We start from the raw sequence: 17,810 nt of genomic DNA, 5'->3' as shown, positions 1-17,810 counted from the left end.
GATGCCATAAAAGTAACCTGATAATCGGCCAGGTGTGGTGGTTCACACTTCTAATCCCAGCACTTTGGGAGGTCGAGGCAGGCGGATCACCTGAGGTCGGGAGTTAGAGACCAGCCTGACCAACACAGAGAAATCCCGTCTCTACTAAAAATACAAAATTAGCTAGGTGTGGTAGCGCATGCCCGTAATCCCAACTACTCGGGAAGCTGAGGCAGGAGAATTGCTTCAACCCAGGAGGCAGAGGTTGCGGTAAGCTGAGATCGCGCCGTTGCACTCTAGCCTGGGCAACAAGAGCAAAACTCCATCTCAGAAAAGAAATAATAATAATAAAATAACCAGATAGTTGAGTTTTAGTTATAAAAGTGCCAAAATGCTAAAAGAACTTACAGTTTCTGACCACTGAAACATTTTGCTCTAGCCTGGGTATAAGAAGTGAGTTTGAGACTAGGAATGAATGAGAGGAAACTTTTGATTCTTACTGCATACGTTCCTTTTACAATTATGAATGTTTAGAGCTAGAAATTGAACATTCATTATTCTATCCCAGACATTTTACAGAGGAGAATGTCAAAGTTTCAGAGATTGAAATTGTACCCAGGGCCACGCAGCTAGGTTGCAGCAAATATTAGGAGAACTTACTTCACTTAATTTGGTGCATTTTTATTCTTCTATTTATAGACGAGTAGAATGTGCTGAGACTAGTGCATTTTAAACTCCAAGACGGTCACTTCTTCATTTTTCTTAGGCTTTTAGATTCAATTAAATAAGTCATGCACCTAAAGATTCATCAGCTGGGAATATTGTCTCACCACTGAATGACTTAGGAGAGATAATATTGCATTGCTGAAGACATATTATAAAAATCTGAGAATGAGCATGTGTGAAGTTCTCTGATACTCTTACAAGAAATGAAGTATAAGTAGTTGTGGATTCCTTCAAATAAAACAAAATTTTTCTGAACGCCTTTTTAGATAGCGTGTACGCAACCCAGGAGTATAGACGTGATGTCTTCTGTCCTGTGCTCAGGCAGGTTAGGATTCTAGCAGACCATGGGCCACCCCTGAGCCATCGCTTTAAAATGCCCCATATTTCAGTAGCTTGTATGTGCTAGGATTTCTGTTTGGGAGTACAAAAAGCAATTAGATGGTTTTTCTTGAGTAACCTGAAGTCTATTGGGAAGAACCCAGTGGTAACCCAAATAACTATGACACAAGGTAGAAAATAGTACCAAGCTAGATAGAGATAAAATCTTTGATACTTAAAGGAAGATAGAATTACTCCTGACTGAGAATTTTAGAGGAATTTTCATGAACAAAGAATCATCCAATATCCATGAAATATTTAACATAAGGCAGTTTTAGTACTGGGAAAGAAAAACTACATCATACCTACCAGTAAGAATCTCATGATCGTCGTATTTTTAATAAAAGATGAAGAGAAAAGATCGTTTATTCTGTGTTCCAAAGAAATTCTTGGAGGAGAAGGGATCTGAGCTAGACTTTAATAAATAGAGAGGATTCGGATAGAAGAACAATTTAGAGCATCCTGGTTTGAAAGAACAAAAGGATCTAAGGCAGTAGCCCTGGGAATGTACTTCACAAGTTCAGGATCAATGAGTATCCAGTTTAGCTAAAGCAAAGGATTCTAGTGAAAGAAGTAAACAAATGTTTGGTAGGATGAAATGGTTCCATCTTATGCAGAAGCTTAAATATTGATCCAAGAATTTTGAACACCCTAGTGGACCTCAGGAGAACCCTGTGACTCTGAGCAAAGATAAAAATAAATTGATATGGGAAATGGTGTTCCTTTCAGATTAGAGAAACCCCTGAATTAATCTCAAATTGGGAGACTGCTTAGTAAAACATAAAAGTATATTTTCAACATTGCTGATATGTAATCTAAGAATGGTTCTCTCTCTTCCTGCCACTGAAATTCATCTATTATTTATTCCAAGCTTTAAAAAAAAAAGTTCTAAAATAAAATTGTGTGATTGAGCATTGCAAAAGAGTGGGTTTTTATCGTGTGGAAGCCAAAATTTTTTATCAGAAAAGAAAAGAGAAGAATCTCTGCTGAGAGGAGATGGCCAACTACTACATAGATTTATTAACTCAACAAAAGGGTGGCCAATTCTTCCAAACCTGGTATTTGTTGGAAGTACCTATTACAAGGTAGCTGTGACTTGGTGTGGGGTGCAGACAAGAGAGGGAACAGGAAGAAAGAGATTAGTATAAACTGTGAAATCAGGCAAAGCTGGACTCAAATTTTGTCGCTGTTTTCTAGTAACTATGTGTGACCTTGAGTTATTGAAGCTCTCTAAACTTCCGCTTTCTTGTTTGCAAACTGGTATGATGGCATCTACATATAGAATTCTAGTAAAGAGTAAATGAGAAATATATGTAAATACTTAGCCCCCTCTGGAAAATAGTATGTACTCAGTTGCTGGTTATTTTTATTATTATTATTATAATTACTATTTCCAGTGATGTGATGCTTATTACCTTTCAAAGCAAGTCCTTTTATATTTGAATAAGTGAAAGCTCTTTCTCATTATTTATAAACCCTTGTCCTACTTCTCAGTTCTAGAACTTTTTTTTTCCTTAATGGAAGGAAAGAAATAAGGAGGGGTTGGAGCGAGAGAGGAAAAGCACCTTTGCCTATATGCTTTCGTTAGGTATGTTGACGACAATACTCATAAATCTCTTCAGTCTTCTCTCCACTTGGGTGGCCATCCTCAATGCTTAAGCAATTCTTCATAAATATGATTTTCAGAACCATCTGAAACATCTGTATTTGGGGTCCTGTCCTCATCCCTATTCAGAAATGTCAGGCTCAAAATCAGATATTGTTATGTGAGGTGTGGTCTCTTCCGTGGAGTGCAAGCTCACTTTTCATTAGGGGACAGATGCTCAGTAATACCTACAGTGTGGGAACGTAGATCCCTTCTCTTTAATATCAGTTTTGCCAGTGCCCTCCTTTGTAACCCAGAGTGGCTTCAGATAAGCCTACTGAGCCCTTCCTTTCTTGTTTATAGGAAAATATTTGTAAAGGGATAGTGCATTTATAAGTAAATTTTTGTATACTTCTTTTACCTTGAGAGGATTGTAAAGTTTGTCATGCCCTGATTGACAAATATCAGTTCAAAAAAAAAAAAAGAAAGAAAAAGAAAATAAATTCCTAAAAGATCTAAAAGATTCCTTAAATAATTTATATCCAACAAATGAATGTGAATCTAAGCAAAATTTGCAGGAAAAATATGTTTATAATCATTAGGTAAAAGTAGAATTCTGACCTTCTGTTTATATTTTAAAGCTTTGCCCACATATTCCAAGACTTGGCTTTCAGTTTTCGTAAATCTAAACAGAGAAATAAATGAAATCATGTCTAAAATTTCTTCCGATTTTGACATTGTTATATGTCCTCACCTGTAAAATGGAGAAAATATTTTTTCCTTATATCAGGGTTGTTGTCAGGAAGAAGTGATAGTATAGATATTGTGTGGCAACATGCTAGGGACAGATACTTTCATAGCATCATCCATTCACCCTAGGGTCCAAGTATCAACGTTTTCTTCTTCTTCCTTCAGGATTTATCCCTTGGTCAGGGAGTGACCAAGGATGGTCAGTCAGAACCTCAGTTGGCCACCTGGAGCATAATATGATAAACAGAACTGTACCCAAAGTTCTGTTTACTGAGGCAGTCCTGGCTACTAGTGAATGATCAGGAACCCTATAAGCTAGCCCTTGGAAGAACAAGAATGCTGATTTTATCTGTAAAATAACAAAGTGCTATAAACTCAGTGGGTTCTCCCTGCAAATTTTTGAATGCGTGTAGGCAGAGTTTCTGTTATCTGTTTTACCAGTGATGCAAGTGAGGCCCATAGCAGTCAGGTTGCCCACAGAGGTAAGGACGTGTACATAGGGTTACCCAGAGCAAACTGGTATTTTGTGGGGCACAACCTCAAAACCACTGATATCTTGCTACATTTTAGTACAAAAAGCTCCTGTGTGCCACAGATTTGGAACATTACCAGATCTTAAATGTTCCTTAGAAATCACCTCAACTGATGCCCCCCATTTGGCAGAAAGCCAAAAAGTTTCTCAGCGGGGAACAAAACAGAAGTTCCCTTTCTATCACGTGGTGCTGAAGCTCGGATGCATAAACCAAACAAATCATCAGGAAACTATAAAAGGAACAAACAAATACAGTCTCTGGAATCATTGCAACCTCAGTGCACATCTCATTGCCACTTCCTGGCCGTTGGTGTCTAGCTAGGTTCCCCTGCCTGAGCCTTCCTGTGAATATGTGCCATGCAGAGTATTGCTGTTTATGAAGCTAGATAACATGCCAGTGCCTGGCCTACTTCTTGGCCCATAATAGGTATTCGACTAATGTTTACTTCTTTTCATCCACTCACCCTTCTTAACGATTGGAACCCCTGTTTTGAACTGTTCACTTCTACTCCAGATTTCCCTGTGTAAGCTCACTTGCAGAAGAGAGTGGAGGTGAACACGTTACATTTCCCACCATCCAGCCCCGACCTGGGTCCACCCTGTGCATGACACTGCTGACTGTGAGATGCCAGCTGTGGTCCTCACACAGGGCTCACTGTATCAGGGGACCTGGCTTGATCCAGTAAAGAGCATCTGCTGCAGTGCCTGATGGAAAGTGCCCGCTTAATTGGGAGATAGGGTTTCATGAATGGATCTTTCATTAGTTAAAAAAAATATATTTGCCTGCAAGGACTATAAACAGAAGACTTGATTCACTTGTTCCTTTTCTCTTGCTCTCTCTTGGGTTTTGTTTGACTTAGCGTGTTTATACCTCAGGACACAGCTGGTACTAATGCCTTTCCAAGGTTAAGAAAGCTTTCCCTGCCATTCCTTATGGTCCCCTTTGTATACCTTCAAGAGACAACAAAGGAGGTGTGGATGTGAGACAGTGAGTGCATTCACATTAGTCCTGGTTATTATGGGGACCCCAGAACAAGCATCACCTCCACCCTGTCTGCATGGGTTTAAGAGAGAGCATCTGAGCACCTGAGCTTACCTCAAACACGTTCTTTCAAGAAGAGTCACTGCCGGTCATTTCCGTAATATATCACAGCTGTCCTGACCTGATCCTTCTCTGCTCTATCTTGGCGACTTTAGCATATTTTTCTCAAAAAGTGTTCCTCTTTCATAATTAAAGGTGAGGGAAGACTGGATGAAAAAAGCTATGGGATGTGGTCAGCACATAAGGCCTGTGGTCAAAGATGGGTCTTCAGTTAAATCATTTGGTCTTACTAAACCTCAATGTTTTCACTTGTAAATCTGGAATAGTCATTAGACCTTTTTCACTCTGCTTGTTGTGAGTTTCAAACATGAGACTCAGTGAAAAAGAACTTTTTGGGCCGGGCGCGGTGGCTCACGTCTCTAATCCCAGCACTTTGGGAGGCCGAGGTGGGCAGATCACGAGGTCAGGAGATCGAGACCATCCTGGCTAACACGGTGAAACCCCATCTCTACTGAAAATACAAAAAATTAGCCGGGCATGGTGGCGGGTGCCTGTGGCCCCAGATACTCGGGAGGCTGAGGCAGGAGGATGGTGTGAACCTGGGAGTTGGAGCTTGCAGTGAGCCAAGATCGCGCCACTGCATTCCAGCCTGGGTGACAGAGCAAGACTTCATCTCAAAAAAAAAAAAAAAAAAAAAAAAGTACTTTTTGGACAATAGAACACTATATAAATAGGAAAATTTTAATTGAACCTTCCTGATGTTCCATGAATAAGTTGGTGCTCTGCATTATAGTTGACTTGAGCACATGATGTAGTTGACTTTTGATTAAACTTTATCTAAGTATTACTTAGAAAAAATGAGCCATCGTGTGATTCTACAGTCTTTACAGGCTGCATAGGGATGGTGAATTCTTTTCACCACCAGCAAAGGCTCCCAAAGGATCCTGCCTTATTCCCACTCCATAGATGAAGACCTTAGGCCCTGGGAATCCACTGAGCTCATGGAGGTTTGCATAATGCCCAATCGGGATGGGAAGTTTGATCCTGCTTAGTGCTCATAACTGGCTTATGAGGTTTCCATTTCAGATAATGAATACTCATCAAGAAGGACTGGTGGGGAACCACGAGCTGTTCATGTATATCCAGACACCCAGATATCATCTTTGGTACACTGCAGTAAGATCAGATCCCTGTCTCTGTCCTATTGGTCTCTCCTTCATTCATTCCTTCGTTTGCTCTCTCTAGCCTTCATACTTCTTGAATCACTTTCAGTGTGGTACCCTTATTTTAAATAAATAGTACCCTCATTTGGGTATTTTTTTCCAGTATTTCTGAGGCTGGGGAATTTCTCCATAGTTTAATGATGACTCTGGTGCTCAAGCACCAAGAAAATTTCCACTTGAGATGGATCTGGCACTGGAGGTTTATTTTTTCCCCTTTCTATTTTATTGTTGGCCAGTTTTGGGCCAGCATGTTGCTAGGTTGTATTGGTTTCTTAGCTCTTGTAACCAAGCTAAGATGCACATGTCAAAAAATATTTTTTCTTCCTCTCTAAAAAGGTTTTTCCTCTTTTCTGTAATGCTTCAGGAAGGGAAAAGAGTGTTTGCTTGATTCTAATTCTGGCATATGAAGTGTTTGCTACAAAATGTTTTTATCACTGTGTTATCTTGTCAAAGTGCTATCGTCATTGTCATTTTCAGTTTAATAGCAGGAATGTTCTATTTTCACAAAGGATATTCCATATTTTAAGTAAACTCAACAAAGGAAATTTCAAATGCAAAAAAAAAATTGATAGTGAGAAACTAATTAGTTTTTTTATTTCTCAAAGCTCTACATTTAAAATAGCTTTAAGTTTCCAGTGTGTCATGCTCTGACAGTAGCATTTACAGGTAAGGGATGATGCTTAACTAGGATTATGGTTACACTGTAAATACTCAAGCCAAAGAAAAGTATATCCTTGGACAAAGAGGTTAGGATGATTTGCCAGAGTGGCCTCCTGGTTTTGGATGACAGATAAACATCACTGCGATTTAATACGCCTTTAGTTTCAGGAGTTGTATCCAGACTAGTCCTCATCTCAGCCTCACCAAAGGGGACTGGACTTAACCACAATAGAACTCAGAGCTCCTGCAGTGAAACCCAGTCCCTTTCCCTGTGGGAAGTGATAACCGCAGGTGAAACTTTCAGCTAGAGAAATACCATCTTGGTGATCCTGAAGTGATAGCACCTACATTCTTTTGCCAGGCATCCAAAATCCTTTATTCTTCAAATAGCTGTGAAGGGTTTTTTTGTATTATTATTATATAAAGCCTTTCAGTGAGTCATAGAAGAAATGCATTGGGGTCTGAGACAGAGAGAGAGAGATGAAACAACTATAATTCCTGAGTCAACTATGATCCTGTCTTCAAGAGTCTCATGATTAAGAAATGGAGACAGATGCGGAAATAACTAATGCCAACTTCCTAAGCTAAATGTCATACGGAACAAGGTACCAAGAAGCATATAGAAGGCTTAGGTAAAATCTTCCTGAGGGAATTTGCCTCCGTTGTAGGTAATAATTATTAAGCTTCCACCTTGTCCTGTTTCTATGTCTCTATTATTATTTAATATTTACAGCTACAGCTATCTATCTATCTATCCATTTGTCTGTCCTGAGTTCCTACCTAATGGTGTGTTTCAGATTAGGATAGCTTTCTCACTTGAAACACAGTCCGTCTGGTGCTTTGCATCCATCCATCCATCCATTCATTCTACAAACTGTTATGCCCTCTATATGACAAGCATTTTGCTATATCGTTACTACAGAATTCGATTAGGCACCAATATCTAATTTAATTATAGAGACAAAAACAGCTGAGAAAATGTTATCACTCCATAGATGGGTTAAAGAAAAAAAGCAGGGAGAATTTCTTGGAGGCGATGTCAGTATTATCATAAACTCAGGCAGTCCATGCTGAAAATGATTTTTTTTTTTTTTTTTTTGTGAGCCAGAATCCCTTGTGCTCCTCATTTATTCCCTGATTTACTGTGCATTTATTCTGTATCAGATGATGTGCTAGCATAAAGCAGGGACGTATCATCTTCTGATATCATGAGACATTGTTTCTAAACCTCTTTTCTATGCAATTAGACCCCTGCTTGTGCCCATCAGGGTCAAGGGTTGTGGACATTTGCTCCGCTGCTTGTTTTTTCTGCTACTTCTGTCCTTGTTGGTTGCATTCTAATGGACCTATACCAAGTGCTGTCAGAAGGTGAGAGATGAAAAATCAGATTGCCCAAGGATTTTCACAAATATTAAGCATGGAGTTGCAATTTAAAATTGGTTGGCAGAGCAACAGGGCATTTGATTATTAGGATTTCACATTATCTGAGTGACTTGGAAATAGAAAAAAAAGGGACTTATATTGTATGTCCAGAAAAAAAGTCCAGCAAACTATAATCCATAGGCAAAATCCAGTGCACCACTGTGTTTGTAAATGAAGTTTTACTGGAATTCATTCATGCCCATTTGCTTATGTGTTGTCTATATCTGATTTCTGTCTACTTGGTAGCATTGAATAGTTTTGAGAAACCAAATGACCCACAAACTTTGCAATATTTACCATCTCTTTATTGAAAAGGCTTGTCACTCTATAAAAGTGAAACTGAAAGAGAAGAAAAAAAATTAATGGCCCTAATCATATTTTTAAATTTATACAACATACAGTTTTGAAACTTTCAGTCAATGATATAGGACAATTAAAAAGAAAAAAAAAAAAACTGGGCTAGATTATAGAAAAATTCCCTTTCAACTTGAACCAGTTTGTTCTGAGGATATTGTATGCTTCAGGAATTTCTGCCATATGCTGGAATATTCAGACATATATGATGCAGTCTGCCTTCCAGGAACCCTTAGTCTGTTAGTGGAGATGGACATACAAGGTAGCAAATACTCCTTCGTGTAACTCATGCTGTATATGAGATAAGATAATGAGGCAGAGAAGAGTTGGAGAGTAGAGATGGCCTGGCTTTTTGGAATTATGGAAAGATACCATAAAAGAGTACAAACTTAAACTATGTTTGAAAGCATGAAACCATGATAGATGGTCAAGGATAGAAACAAACATTTTATTTCTAGAAGGTTCAATTCTATCTTGAAATAGTTTGTTGTGTGTATTAGTCCGTTTTCACACTTGGAAATAGAGAACAAAGGGACTTGTATTATATGTCCAGAAAAAAAGTCCAGCAAACTATAATCCATAGGCAAAATCCAGCGCACCACTGTGTTTGTAAATAAAGTTTTATTGGAAAGACATACCTGAGACTGGGCAATTTACAAAATAAGGAAGGTTTAATGGACTTAGGTTCCCCATGACTGGGGAGGCCTCACAGTCATGGCAGAAGGTGAAAAGCACGTCTTCACATGGCAGCAGACAAGAGAAGAGAGCTTGTGCAGGAAAACTCCCGTTTTCAAAACCATTGGATCTCATGAGACTTATTCACTATCACGAGAGCAGCACAGGAAAGGCCTGCTCCCATGATTCAATTACCTCCCACCAAGTCCTTCCCACAACACGTGGGAATTAAAGATGAGATTTGAATGAGGACACAGCCAAACCTGATCAGTGTGTTAATAATGGCACCACCGTTTCTAAAGTATTATCCATTATCTTTTTGGTCTTTATAACAGAGGTTGGTTGTACTCATTATCTCCATTTTATTATTATTTCTTAAAAGGCTTCATCAAGGCAGTTAAATGACTTTTTCAGGGTTTCACTGCTTATAAATGGTAAAACTTACCTGGCCCTACCCCTGACTCTACAGCCACAGGATTGTCCCCTTAAATCAAACTTTCTGGCCTAAGTCTACAGATGTTCCCCATAATTTCCAATTGATCTGAAATGCAAGAGAAAAGGGTCTTTGAATTTTCCTGCACTGGAGCAACCTGCCTTTTTCCAGACATTGCCAAGAAATTGTTTTTGCCCCTGACATTATTGAGCATGCTGCCAGTGGAAGTAATAGTGATCTGGACTTCATATGCTTTCCCCGAACATGCATATGGTCCTTCTTATTAGATTGTCACAGGGCTCCCTTACTTTCAACTTTCCTTAGAGGTTTGTCTATTTTCTGTCCTCATTTTCTTTCCTTGTTTCTGATACCAGCCTATAGACCCTCTGTCACCAGTTGGGTTTCTTCATCACATGGTTTTCTCCTTCTCAGGTGGAATTTTGGCCAGAGGGAGGACAATCTGTTCAATTAAACAGATTCTATACAACAGATTCTGTAGAATGCAAAACAGAACGGATTCTGTAGAATGCAAAAGACCCTTTTCCCTTGCATTTCAGATCAATTCTAAATTCTGGGGAATATCTGTAGACTTAGGCCAGAAAGTTTGACTTAAGGGGACAGCCCTGGGGCTTCAGAGTCAGAAGTGGGGTCAGGTAAGTTTTACCGTTTATAAGCAGTGAAACCTTGAACAAGTCATTTAACTGCCTTGATGAAGCCTTTTAAGGGATAATAATTAAACATCCCCTAGTGTTTGAGAAAAGAGGTATCCCAAGTCCCACCATTTACCAGGTCCTATTACTCACAGTGCTGGTAACCATAGGTCTCTATCCCTTATGCTCACTCCTCTTACCACATCTTGTCTAGGAGCTACTTCTATATTTATGTGCTCAGTCTTCTTTCCAGATCCCTACCCCCAAATGTCTAAGCTCCTCACGCCTCAGCTTTCTGTCTTGGGTCGTGGAACCTCTAATGCTGGTTTGGAAGTGTGTGTCTTTTCCTCAGGCAGCTGGAGCAGAGACTGATTCGACTGCCAGTTCTTGCCTCAACAAGAGTGATCTTGAGACAATAGGTTGAAACTTTCACTACATGTTCTTTTAGCAAAAAAATAATAAAGCATGGAGGTTAAGAGATGGGCTCTGGAATCAGACTATGAAGATTCTGATCTTACTGCTTCAATTATAAGCTCTGGATGTTGAGCACCTTCTCCTAATCTCCCCGAGCATCATCTACTGAAAGGGGATGTCACAGGACTTCCCTCATTGAGCTGTTGTAAGGATTAAATGAGCACATGGTAACTTTCTGACTGTGTAAGTTTTTGTTATTACTTTTCTTTTGTACTTGAACTTGTCATACCATGTTTCTATTTTGGGTTCAGAAAATATGGTTAACATAATTATAGGTTTAATAGAAATTTTGGATTAGCCTGTGAACCTAACACGCAATTATAGCACTGTTTTTTTACTGAGAGAATGAATTCCTGAGTTCTAAACAGATGAGTTACAAAGAAATTATTGGACTGAAGTCATCCACATATAAGAGATGGTCCAGTTTGGAGTAGGAGACTGGCTGTGAAAGATAATTGAAAGTCTGCAAAAGTATTTTTTACTAAATGCACAGTCTTTTTGGGTTTGCATTCATAGGCATGTCTAACTCACCCACCCCAGTGTAACCAGTCAACATCATATACAGCCTTCAGTTACTAAGTTTATGAGGTAAATTCGTTTTCCTTCTTGGTTTTTGTTTCTTTGTATTTTGATATTTTTATTTCTTTGTTTATTAAATAAGAAATTAGAATCTCTGATCAGTAGATTGGTTAGGATCTGCTTATGAGTCTTAGATGCAAAACTGACAAATCTTTAATTGGTTATGCTATTGTATCTGTTCTCAGGCTTGTTAGCTAAAGCTCAATTAGTGATTTGCCACCACTGCCATTGCTTGGTGGTAGAATGGGGTAAAGGATTATCAAGCCAGCATCCCTTGTCCCCTGTGAGCTTAGTCTCAGTGAATGGATTTTCTTGTGTGCTTTATAAAATGCCCATGACCCTTATTTTATACTTAGGAAATAGAAGTCACAAAGATTTCCTGAGGACCTCATCATTATGTGAAGCTAGGAAAAGTGCTGTGGTTTATAGTACTGTGGTTTATACAAAGGGAAATCCAATTGATTTGCACGAGTACACAAAAGAAAATTAAGTAACATGAAGAGAAACGATGTTCTTTAGGAATTAAGAGGAGGTTCAGAAGGAAAATGGTGTTGATTGGATCTGGCCAACTGAGCTTGGACAATCAGTGACCTCAGGGAAAGGAGTGTTAAGAAGGGGACATTCCTGACAGAGGAAATAACATAAGTAGACAGGGAGGTAGAACATTCTGGAAGTTCAATCTGTCAGTGTTAGAATGCCTTAAAAATGGTGCATCATACGAATTTAGCCACATTTCACTTCAAGGTTCTTAGATACTGTAGGGTGAAAATCAACAAAGCCCTTAAAATGCAGACAATTATTTATCTCTGTGTTGCGTGTGTGTGTGTGTGTGTGTGTGTGTGTGAACACACATATACTCCACATATCTCCACAAAGCAATGACAATACCAAATGGAGCAATTTTCCACAATTTTCTCCAAGTAACTGATGCTTAAGCACTGCACTCAGCAAAATGTTGAAGTCTGTCAATATTTCTACATCCTGCTGAGTTTCTGTGTGGCCCCAGGTAACTTACCCAGTCTCCTCCTCTATAAGTAGAGATTGCAGATTGTGCATCTGCAAGTGTAAGAATCCTTTCACAAACACATTTCAGAGGACTCCAACCTGCAGTGTCTTTAGTGAGTCAGGAATTAGGAAGATAGCTTCAATTTGGTTATACCCAGCAGGAAGGAAACAATCCTAATCATAATAATACCGATAGAATATTGTAGTCCAGGACTTTGATGGCGTTCAACCAGCATCCTTTAGAAAGGAAAATTGCATAAATTAAATAATTTATATGGAACAAATGTATATGTAATATGTGCATGAAATAAAATGGCACCAGCTTTTCATTAGGTGAATACATATATATCATAGAGAAGTCAACTATGAACAGAAGATACAAAATGAACTGTTCTTTAGGCTCATGTTTTGTTTTGCAATAAAGGGCAGGATATTGTCTCTTCCTTTAGCCTCAACTGATCTGTTTGCAGGTTCTAGTCACCTGAACTTTGATATGCGTCTAAAGTAGGCCCCTGTTCTTCCATTAACTAGAAAAGAAGAAAGTGCCCAGAAGAGAAGCTTCCATTTCTGGCAGATGTAGAAAAGAGCCCAGAGTTTGATCAATAAGTGGGATCAGGGTCAAGATGAGGGAAAGGACATCAGAAAAAAAAGAATTGTCCTGTTCACTTCAAGGAAAGACACACAGCATAAGGCAGATTTTAGAAACAGATTAAGATAAAATTGGCAGACAGAATTAGGGAGATTGCTTACTCAATATCACTGTATAATGATGCTGGGTAGAAGATGCATGGAAGAAGCATGGATTATCTCAATGACTATTTTATTTTGAAGATAGTGTGATTATCACCCCTGGGGAGGCTGGAACATTACAGTGGGGATTTAGTCAACAACTGAGGCAGATCTGTGAATTGAATAGATCACCATGGCGGTTGTTCCCAACCTTAAGTTTTCTTAAATTTCAGAAGTTCAATGAGTTCTTCTCCAAGGATCGAGGAGGATATCTACTAGAAATCCACTACAGAGTAGAGAGAATTGGTCTATATGCAAGTTTATTTAAATTAAATAATCCTGATACCGTTTTGAACTTTTCAGTGAAAACCTACCATATGCAGCTCTTACGAGTGACTTCAGTGCTTCCTTATACAAAGTGCAAGCGGTGCTAATCTCACATTTAAAAAGCGCTTTGGGCTGGGTGCGATGGCTCACAACTGTAATCCCAGCACTTTGGGAGGCCGAGGTGGGTGGATCACATGAGGTCAGGAGTTCAAGACCAGCCTGGCCAACATGGCGAAACCCCGTCTCTACTAATAATGCAAAAAATTTAGTGGGACATAGTGGCGTATGCCTGTAATCCCAGCTACTCAGGAGGCTGAGGCAGGAGAATTGCTTGAACCCGGGAGACAGAAGTTGCAGTGAGCCAAGATCGCGCCATTCCACTCCAGCCTGGGCAACAAGAGCAAAACTCAGTCTCCAAAACAAATTTTGATTTTAGAAAGAAGGCCTGTGCCCAGGCACTCCCAGGTGCTGCCAGGCCTCAAAGGAAGGGTCCTGAAGACAAACCTGAGTGCCTCCTTCGACATGCTCTGCCTGCAAATATTGGCTGCCTTCAAGCTCACAGCCTGTGACAGCAAGTTGGTTTCATTTCTTAAAGTTGATCTTCAAAACCGTGAAGCAATCGCAAACTGTTTGAGATCCCAAATCAAAGAACAGATTGTGTAGACTCAAAAAAAGCAAACAAACAATTACATTTAAAAACAAAGTGTTGGAAAAAACCAGCAACAACCTTATTGCTCACCTGCCAAGGCCTTGTGGCTAAGCTTCTGTTTTTGCCAAATTGTAGCAAATCACATCAGACAGTGTCCTTCTTGTACTACTGCCAGGTGACCCATTTCCTGGTGGTTAAATCTGGAGGGATTTGGGAGCTCTTGCTCTTAACATGACTTTCCCACTGACTGGATTTGTGATTGTAAACAAATCACACTCATTTCCTCCATTTGCAATGCAGGTTCTGTGAAGCCTCCTGGCTTGAAGAAATAATAGTGAATAATACCTAGCATTGGCATTGTACAGCACGCCACTAAGGGCTGCACAATAGCTCTGTGAAATAGATGAGGAAACAGGATTAGAGAAGGGACCAGCTCACAATCACAGGACTAGTAAATTATGAAGTGAGAATTCAAGTTTTCCAGTATCTCTTGTTCTTTCTACTACCTTGATACCACTTCTAGCTAACCACTCATTCAATAGCTCTTGAAAAGGATATTCTGTTACCTCCTTTGAAGATAATATTTGATCCCTACTTTCTCACAGGGCTTTCTAAATAGAGTCCATGTTGGCCCATTTCTATGGAACATTTTGCTGGCCTTTAGGTATTTTATTAATTGCTGAATCGTTTAGGGGTTTTAAGTTGTCTAAGGAGACTATATCTGAATTCAATTATTTTTTTCCTCTTTCCCCTCCAGCATGCACATCCTTTGTAATACTGTAGTGATGTGTAAGTTTTCAAGAGCTGTCAAGGTGTGTGTATATATATATCCAAAAGCAGATAGTTCAAGACGTTTACTACAGTTGTTTCATTTTGATATAGATAAAAAATGTATTTAAAAAGGCAAAGAATTGTGTGACTGTCATTACAACTTTAATTTCAAAATTTTTGTCCTTATGTTATTTGCTATACTTGGCTTTCCTTGACATTATAAATCATTGATCACAGGCTGGTATAAATTTAGCATTACCAGTGGATTCTGCATATTTGATATGCTCTTTTTGTTTTGGTTTTGTCAGTTTGCTACTCATGAGTTTATCTTTGACTAGCTTCCCATGACTATGGGATTAGGTCTGTACTCCGGAGCCTGATATCTATGGGCCTTTTTTTCTTAGCCTTTCTAGTCTTTTTACCCAATATTTCTTCATGATATCCATAGTTTGTCCAACCCAAACAAAGAGCTAGTCTCCAAGCACACTAACCTGTTACATTCATCCCTCTGCTTTTAATACAATTGTTTCTCTATAGAGAATGCCTTTAATAAATATATAAGTTGGCTAAGCTCAAAAATACCACTTCTATGATAATACTGTCACAGATTCTGCCATTTGTAAATACGCATGCTTGTAGTACTCTTATAGCATTGGTCCTCTCTTACAGCATTATGAGAGTAGGTACTGTAAACTGAAAAGTAACACATAAAAATACATAATGGTGCAGCTCAGATATGTGTTATCTTAATATTCCTATTAACCTTAGAACTTTGTGACTGTGTTGGGGTTACTTGACATATTTGTTTATCGATCAACACAGTGACAATGATGAATGAGTAACCAGTATTCTTGTTATTGAAACATTTGAAGAAGTATTCCATATTTCTGAAGTTTTTTTTTATTTTATTTTGTTTTATTTTGTTTCTGAGATGGAGTCTCACTCTGTTGCCCAGGCTGGAGTGCAACAGCATGATCTGAGCTCACTGCAACCTCTGCCTCCCGGGTTCAAGTGATTCTGCCTGCCTCAGCCTCCTAAGTAGAGGGAATTACAGGCGCCTGCCACCACACCCAGATAATTGTTTGTATTTTTAGTAGAGACGGAGTTTCGGCATGTTGGCCAGGCTGGTCTCGAGCTCCTGACCTCAGGCGATCTGCCCACCTTGGCCTCCCAACTGAAGTTATTTTTAATTAAACTAATACATGCGACTGGCTTAACAAACTAATAGGCCTAGTGAGTCTAAAACAAATGATATCCCTTCCGTGCTTCTCCTCTCTCCACTCTCTCAGACCTGCTTCATGGAAGACACTCTTGGCTGCTTCTTCCTGGCATTTGCACAGCTTCATGTCTGAAACAGAAAAGCATTTCTATCTTTGGAGGCATAAATCTTAGACATTATCTGTGGATTAATAACACAAAAGACACAGATATGCCATCCATATAAATGTTTGACTGTTTAGAGCTTCCAACTCTGGGGAGGATTTACCCATCTCCCTCCAAAATTGAGAAAAGGGACTTTCACTGAACATTATCTTCAAGTCCTTGCAGTGTTCCAGAAGGTATGACAATCTGGTCCTTTGGCCAGCTTCATTACTGACCTGCTGACCTGCTGTTCTAGGTTGATTATATTTGCCTTTGAGCCAAAAGAGTTTCTTGATGATCCTCCAGAGCCCCATTTCCACACAACACTTCGGTTTAAAAGCTGCAAGAATGGATTTAATGAAATAATGATGGAGTGATTTGAAGATTTTTAATGTCTTTCAGGAAACACAAGGTGCTCTTAGTGACCACAGAGCTGGCAGCCTCCCCCGCATCTCAACTTTATGTTTCCAGATATAGTCTAGATGCTTAGTAAGTGTTAACAAATAATAGTGCATCTTGATGCATTCTTTATGGTATAAAATAACCTGTTAGGTATCAGAGATAATTTTTCTTCAGCATTAGATGACTGTTTATGTATGATATATTTCTCTGTGTCCCTGGGACCTAATGATTATTGAGCAGAGGTGAATAGAATATTATACAGTAGCTGGAACATGATTCTCAAAGTCAGGAGACCTAGACTCAGTTGCTTTCTATCAAGGCAGTCGTTACTTACATGTTACATCTTTTATCAGAACCTCTGTTTGGATCTATAAAGTAGGATTAGTCATTCTCACCTTGGAACTATTTTTATGTAACCATCAAGTAAGCCGGCAAACATAGTTATCTGTGTAATTCACTAGCTGCTAACAAAGGAATCCAGGGTGGCCTTTAATATATGTTCGGAATGTATTTATTCAACAAATGTGTCTTCGATTGTTTTCCAAGTTAGATTTATAAAAAATGAGAGTCTGACAGGCAAGCAGGCAAGTTGGTAACTTGGGATGGGATCCACTACAGCACAGAAGTGCAGCCAGAGACTTGCTCCTAACTCCCCACGGATTGCTACAAATCCTTGCTCTGTCTCACAGCTTGGCAAGGGATCTTGCTATCAGCCTTCTCTCATGGAACCCATTGTACATAGGAGTATTTGATTAGCTTATTCTATTTTCATTTTATTTTACTGATTCTCCTTGTGAGGTCAGATCCTATAGGTGCACATGCGCGCGCGCACACACACACACACACACACAGACACACACAATTTAAGAATAGGAAAGAAACTATTTTGCAATCTATATGGCCTCTGCCTTTAATTGTTATTGCTCCCAATCCATCCCCCGCCTAATTCTTTGTCTGTTATCCAAATGGTTTTCACTTTACATGTAACAGGAGTGAGCTTATTCTGGACTACATTGGTTAGTTCCTTTAAAGCATAAACACGAGAGAATAAAATGAGTGGAATGGCACAAAGCACAGCTCACATATTTGTTTTTTAGTTTGAC

At 39.2% G+C, this 17,810-nt stretch overlaps 1 protein-coding gene across 1 annotated transcript in view; it reads left to right on the top strand.

Moving 5' to 3' along the window:
• LPP (LIM domain containing preferred translocation partner in lipoma) overlaps positions 1 to 17,810 on the top strand; it is a 670,645-nt gene that overhangs the window by 412,546 nt on the left and 240,289 nt on the right. The window lies entirely within an intron of this gene.

Source organism: Rhinopithecus roxellana, chromosome 1 (assembly GCF_007565055.1).
Source record: "Rhinopithecus roxellana isolate Shanxi Qingling chromosome 1, ASM756505v1, whole genome shotgun sequence".
In the NCBI taxonomy this organism is placed as follows: Eukaryota; Metazoa; Chordata; class Mammalia; order Primates; family Cercopithecidae; genus Rhinopithecus; species Rhinopithecus roxellana.
This window is presented reverse-complemented; position numbering and strand designations above follow the sequence as displayed.